The 7,509-nt window shown below is 47.2% G+C and overlaps 1 protein-coding gene across 2 annotated transcripts in view; it reads left to right on the forward strand.

Annotated features, from left to right (window-relative positions):
• Positions 1-7,509, forward strand: part of Mdr49 (Multi drug resistance 49) — a 62,251-nt gene continuing 54,742 nt past the window's right edge. For both annotated transcript variants that reach the window (XM_017910911.1, XM_017910906.1), the window contains exon 1: positions 1-200. The gene's annotated coding sequence lies outside the window, so the exon portion shown is untranslated. The remainder of the gene's footprint in view (positions 201-7,509) is intronic.

The following is a 7,509-nucleotide window of genomic DNA, read 5'->3' on the forward strand; positions in this document are numbered from 1 at the left end:
GCCTTCTGTCCGCAACGTGTCGAACGCCGTTGCTATAAGCGAGTCAGTTCGTAGTGTCACTGTAGTTCGTTTACAAACACGTTTCGCGGAGCGAGACGGAGAGATCGTTTCGCCATTTGGTTGCACGACAGTGACGATCCCCGAAACGTCGTAGCTAACGCCGATAAAACACGCTGACTCGCAGTGTACGAGAATAAAAGGTAAATCGATGGGAACGTAGAGGCCGGATCGCGATTTCCACGAACGGGAACACGCGCGACACGCCAACGCTGTTTCGCGTACTTCCTGCGCGTACCTACGGTTAGAACTCGCGGTGCTTTCCTTTGTTTCCAATGCCAATCGACGTGTGTCCCCTCTGTTGACGAATTTGCGCGACTTTTGTTGGTGCTGGACTTTTATAACCTAACTTCGGGAACGAACAGATTCGATTTCGTTCGATTTCGTTCGATTTCGTCCATGTTATTGATATCCCGTGAACGTTTGTCCTCTCTCCTTCTCCCTCTCCCTCTCTCTTTCTCTCTCGTCTCTTTTCGTTGTCGATCCTCGCGAAGATTTTTGTCCAAAAATAGTGCACACGCGACGTGTCTCCCATTTCTTCATTACGACTCTTATCGTGCTCGCATGTTGTTTACTCAGATATAGCACATTCGTCATATTTGCCGGTATAGCTATATGTCGTGCAGCATCAGTGGCAGAATTAGGCGGTCTCTATGGTAGCTTCCAGAAACGCGTTCGTCGCGTCGAGGACGCGCGAGCTGTCTGTTTTTTCGAGGCACTCGCTAAACTCGTAACGCAACACGAAAACACTGCTGTCACACGAGAAAAATCGAAATTTTCGAAAAATGAGAGTTTTAGCAAACGAATAGAAAATCTTTCAAAATCTTTACTGTTAAAATTCTTCATCTTATCGACGATTTTTTATTTTTCGTTCAAGTAGTATATTATTCGAGCGTGTTACACCGGTTTGTTATTTCTCTCGACGACGTACGACGTTTCGTGTATACACGTTTCCTCTCGCGTGTTCGCTGTTTTCGTGGAATTTAAATTTTGACCAGACCTCGAAGCCAGTTACTCTAGCCAGCGCAGAACATGACCAGGTAAAACGACTGAGCACTGTTTCCGTGTATGTCGTTACGTAGATGTTCGTTTGTGTGCGTGACTCATTCCGTTGGGTCGTGTTTGACCTGTTCGGGCCAGGTAACACAGGGTATCACGAGAGCGGATTTTTAGTCGTTCCTCTACCTCAAGGATTCACGCGATGCCGGTTTTGCGGCGAAACATCGATTTTCTCAAACTCGCGTGGTTAAAACGTGTATTCTTCCGATTTGGACTTCGCGCGCATCGTACTGCCGCCGTTCGTATAGTTTCGGGGTCGTCACATTTTTTAATGAGGTCGCTAGCGTCACTGATCATCGGATAAACGGGTAAGCGTTTGGTAGTAATCGAAAAATGCAGCAGAGGTCGTCCGGATGAACCCCGTGGCGGGGGGAGCGTAGTCGTGGCTACGTCGATTGCGTTGTTCGCGGATAGCTGCCGATAAATTAGAAAAATAAGGACCGAGTAACAAAAACGAAGGTGAAAGACCGTGATATTGTTGGCGACGTTGTGTGTCGTACAGCTTTAGACACGGAGCATAGCCGATTCGATAGGAATATCGACTTTCGAGACAAAAGTTTTATCGATTCGTTCGCAAGCACGTACGGGCACGCGATACAAAATGCAATGGATGTTTTTTGAATAGCGCCGGCTGGAACGAAACGTTCGCGATCGGGTAACGCCACGTTCCAATCGTGTTTAGAGCCGCGAACGTGTAAACATTCGCGATCCTTTGCTTGCCTGGAATTCGTGTACGACGCGTCGCTATACCGCATAAAGTGAAATTCGTATGGGATTCAACTTAGGTAAAATAAACAGGCCTCGTATCAGGGTTTTCTTCGTGTTATGCAGTGCGGTTAAACGTATTCCGGACAGAGTATTGCAAGTCTCGCGCACCAAAACGCGATTCGAGCGCGTGGAAACGGCCTTCGCGTAGAAAATAGCCTGGCGATCATGAATCACGCGAGATAGCAGGCTCGCGAGTAGCTTTTCGATCGTCGAAACAGGAGGAATCACCTTCGGAGTCGAACGCGCTTTTATCTAAAAGCCCACAAATCTTACGTCAGTTTGATAGCGGGGTACAAAGGTAGCTGCACGCTAGCTTCGGAATCCACCATCCGTGGCAAGAGCACGTTATTATCTTAAACCTACCATATTTTACAATAGCCTAGCTTTCGCGACACCGGTTACCCGTCGGTTCGTACTTTTAGTGCACGGCATTCGATGTTGCTTTCCGAATCTTCCGCGGAGTATATATATACCGGTTTCAGCGTATTCGTGCGAAAGGTTATCGAGAAAAGTGGAAATTTGTAAGAAATCTATCGTCGGTGAAGGTTTCGGGCCAAATGTTGCGGCGTTCCAATGCCTCGGTTCACGAGAAGCCATTATCGCTTTCCCCCACTCCGCGTCAGACCCTTACAGCCACACAGTCTTCGTTTCAAGGCCTAGGCAGCATGACGTCACCATCTGCACATTCTCGATCTTCGTTTCCCGAGAAACATTCGTTCCCCACGTGCCACTTTGACACTGGTCGATTTGACAGATTCACTTACACAACCGTCGACTAACGTTCCCGTAGGTTGAGAAAAATGTCGCTCGAACGCGGTGCGAATCCTTACGTAAGAGGTTAGGTGTGCGAAAGACGCTGCGCGTTATCTCGAAAATTTTTTCTCCAAACAGCGAAGGTAAACGAAGTCGATTAGCTGGCTGGAAACACGTGGACGTGATTCTATCCGTTCATTGTCATTCCCGTCGGATGAATGGCCGCATATTTTCCTCGTGGAACCGTATATCTCGCGAACCGTCGTTTTGCTCGAGAACGTGTGCCGCATGGGAACAGCCGTTCCACGTACTCTCGTCACCATGAACGGGTTATTCTCCGGTGTTAGAGATATTTCGCGTGTGCACGCGCATTCCCCTTTGATCGACCAAAAATACAAGCTCTCGAGGTGAGTAGGGAGAGACATGGGTGAAAAGAGAGCGTCTCTGGAGTGTTGCGAGGCCACGCGTATTCGTCACGGCCGATCGGAAAGTTCCGAGGTGTCTCGTTCAAAGCTGTCGTTTCATTCGAATGCGAATCGCGTTGGTAGAGCTCTGTTTATGATACGCCAGCGTCACCAGAGATGATCAACGTTAGCGAGACTTTGTTCGCCCGACTAGACCGCCAAAGTTACTTTCACCATAGAACGACAAACGCGCGATAAACAAAAGGCACGGTATAAACTTCAGGTCGGCGGGAGCCAGAGGGAGACACGGTATGCAAATCGACAAATCGAATTACGGACGTACTGATTTTATATCGATAGCTACTAACCACGTCCGACGTATTAACGAGATCGAAATTATTTAGAGAATCGAACCGGCTGCAATATTTTCCGCGTTAATGGAATTTGTTCCTGAATCGGGCCCGGCGATTCGTTCGCCGCGAAATTTATGTATATCTCGTGTTTCGCCGGCGATGCATCATTTTGCCCCGTGACAAGTAATTAAGCGGCCTTTCCACGACGATCGCGCGCGTCTCCCTTTGACCATGCGCGTTCGCCCGTTTAATTTGGTTTTTAAAACGCGCGCCGTGTACCAATTCGCGGAGAGGAATAAATTAACGAAAAGCCGGATTCGCTGATTAGTCGTTCGTTTTCGTATTCATATCGTTCGATATTTATCTACGGAGAATTCCAGTGCTCATCGTGTCGTGCGATCATTTTTCAAACAGATGCATAATGTGCGTCATTAAGTCATATGTGTCTTTGTTTCGTTTATTGCACACGTTGCTAGTTTATTCCGCGAATCAGAGGCTGATGAATATGCGGCTATTCCTCGAATGTTTCGAGTCCCATTGAAGCTCACCTTTGAACGTTCTCTATTTCATTTGCGTATAATAAAAGTGACATCAGTGATTTGGAATAAACGACCGTATAAAATGGCCTGCTCGTTTGAACGAAAATATTCGTTATCTATTCTGAATTATTCATCGGGGAACGCTCGATAAGACTTAAAAATAGATTTCGCGATTTCCAAGCATCTTCGTGCAGGTAACCAAAGCGGACACCACTTCGCAGAAGTTCCCTTCGCCGATCGTCTGCTCGATTGCCAGACATTCTATTTCAAAGATCGATGCATCCCGTGGCTGTGTCTGGCTCGTGTAAAGGGGACGCGACGCCTGGGGGGATAAACGTACTGCGCAACGTTTCATCGTCGATCTTTTCTCGCCCTGTTTTTTGCACCTCGATTCTGCATCCTGTGCAGAAGTGCAGCCTTGGAAGCTAGCTGGCTCGCATCGCTCGTTCAGGCCGTTTCTTGGTTGTCTTATTACAGATAACGATAACGCGTACCGAGTCACGGAGGTAGATAAAAATACGAGCCGTATCCTCCGCTTTCGCTAATGGGGAATGGTTTTATTGCTCTCTAAAATGACGAGTAGTCTGATTTTTTGTCGAGCTTTCGGGCTTTTTCATTTACGCTGACGCGTCGTATGTTTCAATTAATAAACAGAACATTAATTCCGTACGGATCTGTTTGCCAGTATGAATAATACATTTTGGCTTCCAAATTTTTCGCGAAAGGGTATTCCGCCAGCAAAGCGGAATAAATACGTCGGTAACAGGCGAGGAATTAAAAATTGGCGGAGCATTCTGTAACCTTTATCGAGCGAGCAGCGACTCGAACGATCTTATATCGACTGATCTTCCCCCACCCAACAGCGCTATACTTTCTTTTCTCTTTTTTCCCCGCTGCAAATGGTGTGGCGCGTTAACCCGTGGAAGGCAATAACGAGTCCCTCGAACATGGTCGTACGAGCCTGCACGCTTCGGGTCGAAGGATTTCGTTGCAAGCAGCCCAGAGAAAAATGCAAACGACAGCTAACGCGTGGCGCGAATATAGGCAAACATAACCTCGCGTTGCACGAGTGCGTTTAACAACAGGCTACCGTGATTTCTGCCTCCAGGAATTGCGTATCGATTCAATGACACATCCACGTCGTTTCACGAAGCAACTACTATTGATTTCCTGAATAGCTGTTCCGTGTCCTGGACATCTCGATAAGCATTTGTTCCAAATGGTTATAATAATCATCTGCAACCGAACGACGAACGAACAATGAGCCGCGACACCGAGGTATTTCTTTTAACGTTTCCATTTAGGTTATCCTTTACGAACGTTTCTTTATCAGTTTCAATTTTCAAACGAATACGTATTACCTTTGATATCGAGCAATCGTCGATATCGAAAGTGAGTCACTCGCTTGCCAAATCGATTAATTCGACGTGACAGAAAGTAGAGATTTATTTTAGATATACGAAGTTCATCGCGAATCGAATGCTTTGTCATTAAGTTACGTTAAATTAAAAGGGCAACCAGAAAAGTGGAATTAATTATCGAGACTCGTAATCGATTCGAATATATCGAAAGATATTTACGTAAACAAAGTTACAAGGTGATTAAGCATTAAGATCGCGTGTCGCGTTGGTATACGGAATATCAATGGTTTCATCGTTTTTGCAAAGTAAAGCGATAGCTTGTTCGTTGTTGGTTCCGCGTAATCACGCAATTGATAGTTCTAATATCTCTTGTGGTTTCCGTTTGTCAAAGTTACTCGAGACTGTTAAACGAACACACTGGCATAGTGGCGCGACGATATCCAATTACGTTCGCAATAAAAATTACCCACGGTTGATCTTCGGTGATAATCGATGATGTCCTAGGTGTCGCCACATGTACCAATTTCGTCTCTCCTGTCATGGCGCCCGGTGGATCGATTTTACGACCACGCATCCAGCAATTATCCAGCGTACGTAATTACGATTTCTCGTTCTACCATGTCTCCTTCGGGTAACCTTTCTTGTCGATGTCCTTGTGCAATTTTAGGTAGATCGATGGAGAAATTCCGAGCGCGTCCTAGTGGTTGGTGCACATGGAAGGGCAGCCTCTATAATTTGCGCAGTGTGTGTGTGTGTGTGTGTGTATGTATGCACGGAACGGCGAGCAGAAAACAAGCAGAGAAAATGATCGTCGGCCTAGTCGAGCCGGTGCTTTCGAGCGATTCTAACCTGAAATTTACTTGGCTTATCGACCCTCTTCGACGCTCATTTCGCCCGTACTTATTCGGTGCAGTGTTTTCCAGGTGAAACTTGGATATTTTTATTCTCCGCGAGAGACGGAACTGCAGGGAATATTCGATCGGGAACGAGTTGTCGCGGTGCCCCGCGTAATATTACGAAATACGAGGTCCTCGTGCGCGTATAACCTCCATGTTACCGATTCAGCTTCATTTATTCGCTAGTTTCGACGCGTCGGTACTTTTCATCGGCAGGACAGCGCAATGTTTACAAAACGTCAGCACACCGAGTGGATGCAACGGAATCGGGTACGGTGGTTGGAAGCTGCCGAAAAATCCTTAAAATGCTACGTGGTCGAACGATCGCGTGGAATTTTCCGTTCGAAACCTACTCGGCGGGCGCATAACCTCAAATCTCGAAATCTCTCGGAATAATTTCGCTCGCGAAACATTGTTCGCGATCCGTTATACGATCGAGTGGATCCTTTGTTCGGATCGCACGCGTCTCTAGGAAGAGATGAAACGAGATGAAACGAATTCGAAGTAATTTCTAAACGGGCGTTAAGCTGCTCACTAGCCTCACACCGGTGGGATTCACCGTGCTCTTTGACGCGATCGATCGCGTTGGAAAGGTTTGATCGGTGTGCGCGCACCTTTAAGTACACAGCCCGGAGATACACCATCGATCGTTGCAGAGGTCGACGTACCCGCGTTAACTCGAACTTTTGTGGAATTTATTGTCCTGTTCTTAGAAGGAACGATAGGTCGCGTGGGATCGGTGGCGCGCGAGTCTCGTCGAAGCAGCATGGCTGTCTGGTCGCGCGATCGAGTGTCGTCGACGAAGGTCAATTAGCGGTGTAATTCGTTATGAAACGAAGGAAAAAGGGCATGGTCGAACGAAGTGTAGCTGCACGGTTCGCTGGTCGCGATAATCTCGCCGATGACCGAAACTTGAAACGCGGCGACGTCTCGGCGAGTAATTCTCGGCCGGAAATTGGCCGCGTCCCTGGAATTTTTCTTCTCTTTAATCGTTGCTCCAAGTTCAACGTGTCCGATGGTTTCGAGCGTTCTATTTTTATCGCGAACATTACACGCTTCGATCGCTTGGTTTTTATCTTCCTGCCAATAGGCGTTAATTTCCTGATAACATCAAGGTTACCCCTTGGTCGTCATCAATGCTTTTTTCCTCGGTTAAAAAGAGCGGAAGCCTGTGTCGCGGTGCACCGATTTCCTGCCACTTTTTCCACTAAACCGGTCTGGTTCGACAGTGTACAGTGCGTAGCTAAATTAACGCGCATTATACCGCAGCTGGTGTTTCCATCGCTCAATGTCAGTGCTTCCGATCGGTTCGACGCTCT

This window comes from Eufriesea mexicana, unplaced genomic scaffold (genome assembly GCF_001483705.2).
Source record: "Eufriesea mexicana isolate 0111107269 unplaced genomic scaffold, ASM148370v2 scaffold107, whole genome shotgun sequence".
In the NCBI taxonomy this organism is placed as follows: domain Eukaryota; kingdom Metazoa; phylum Arthropoda; class Insecta; order Hymenoptera; family Apidae; genus Eufriesea; species Eufriesea mexicana.